Below are 367 nucleotides of genomic sequence, written 5' to 3' on the forward strand. Positions count from 1 at the left end.
TTATACACCTGGGACTGAGAAGAGTCTGCTGCCCATGGAACACCGTAAGTTCTACAATGCATTGTGTTCGTCACCTGTTTTCTACTTCTCACCGTCATTTCCTCCCTCAGGTTCTTTGCCAGTTCTGCCATTGTTCTGGATTTGGGTTACTGTAAATGCAGCCAAATAAGCTGAGATCCTCCTCTCTTACTCCCAGTTCCTACCAATAATTTTCCCCAGAGATTTTTTTTTTACCTGCTCAGATAAAATATCCACATATATGATAGAGCAATCCATATGACACCATGAAATGCAGGTTCTTAGCCGTCACCCTTGAAGCGATTGTTGCAGTGTAAAGTCATGACTCTTCCATGGACAGAAGCCATGC

The sequence above is a fragment of the Galeopterus variegatus genome, unplaced genomic scaffold (assembly GCF_000696425.1).
Source record: "Galeopterus variegatus unplaced genomic scaffold, G_variegatus-3.0.2 Scaffold9684, whole genome shotgun sequence".
Classification (NCBI taxonomy): domain Eukaryota; kingdom Metazoa; phylum Chordata; class Mammalia; order Dermoptera; family Cynocephalidae; genus Galeopterus; species Galeopterus variegatus.